Below are 1,347 nucleotides of genomic sequence, written 5' to 3' on the forward strand. Positions count from 1 at the left end.
TGATCCACCCGCCTCGGCCTCCCAAAGTGCTGGGATTACAGGCTTGAGCCACCGCGCCCGGCCAATTTTTTTTTTTTTTTTTTAAGACAGAGTCTCGCTCTGTCACTCAGGCTGGAGTGCAGAGGTGTGATCGTGGCTCACTGCAACCTCTGCCTCGTGAGTTCAAGCAATTCTCCCGTCTCAGCCTCCAGAGTAGCTGGAATTACAGGTGCCTGCCACCATGCCCAGCTAATTTTTGTATTTTTAGTAGAAATGGAACTTTACCATGTTAGCCAGGCTGGTAATTTTTTTTAATTTTGTGTAGATATGGGGTTTCACCATGTTGCCCCAGGCTGGAATCAAACCCCTGAGCTCAAGCAATCCACCTGCTTCAGCCTCCCTAAGAGCTGGGATTACAGGTGTAAACCACTACACCCAGCCTGAAGGCTATTTATTTATTTATTTTTAGCAGTTTTTAAAAGGAGGGTTTATTTGACAAGTTTCACTTAGCACAACATACCCAAAAGGAAATCACAATACAGTGAAAGATTTAAATCTAGGCCTCAGCATTTCATTCAAACACCAAGACCAAAATCCTAAAGTATTAGTATTGCGTCTCAAATTTTTTCCATTAACTTAAAAAAAAAAAACAAACTTACGTGCCTTACAGGTTATTAAATGAAACTAGAATTAACAAACATGCCAAAATGTTTCACTTTTAATTGTAGACACAGCTCCTACATAGAGTTTTTTTAAAAAGCATGTCTTTCAACATGTATCCAGTGTTCAATGTAAGGTAGCAAAGGGCAACATTTAACATAATTCATCCTATCTGGAACCCTAACAGTTATAGATTACTCAGCTTCACTGTTACATCCTAGATGATTACTGTATTCAAAAGTACTGAGCCTTAAGTCTTCATAACAATCCTGATTTCCACTTAGAGAATAAGCATAAATCACAAGCTTGTACTGCAGAAACTGTTAAACTGAAGTTTTGTTATTTTCTTTAAAAAAAAGTTGACCAAGAGTCAGTGATCATGATCAATCAGTTACAGTCCCATCCACCACTCACACTGGACATGCTAGTCATCCCTCCCATGCCGTTCACACCCATAGATGTACGGCTTCCACTACTGTAGTAGCTGCGATTCATTGCTCCTTGGCTACCTGTGCAATGGTTGATTGAAAATCACTAAGGCCGGGCACGGTGGCTCAAGCCTGTAATCCCAGCACTTTGGGAGGCCGAGGCGGGTGGATCACGAGGTCAAGAGATCGAGACCATCCTGGTCAACATGGTGAAACCCCGTCTCTACTAAAAAATACAAAAAATTAGCTGGGCATGGTGGCGCGTGCCTGTAATCCCAGC

At 42.0% G+C, this 1,347-nt stretch overlaps 1 pseudogene; it reads right to left on the minus strand.

Moving 5' to 3' along the window:
• Window positions 1-1,026: 1,026 nt before the first annotated feature.
• Window positions 1,027-1,347, minus strand: part of LOC108294402 — a 2,565-nt pseudogene continuing 2,244 nt past the window's right edge.

This window comes from Cebus imitator, unplaced genomic scaffold, assembly GCF_001604975.1.
Source record: "Cebus imitator isolate Cc_AM_T3 unplaced genomic scaffold, Cebus_imitator-1.0 Scaffold577, whole genome shotgun sequence".
Lineage (NCBI taxonomy): Eukaryota > Metazoa > Chordata > Mammalia > Primates > Cebidae > Cebus > Cebus imitator.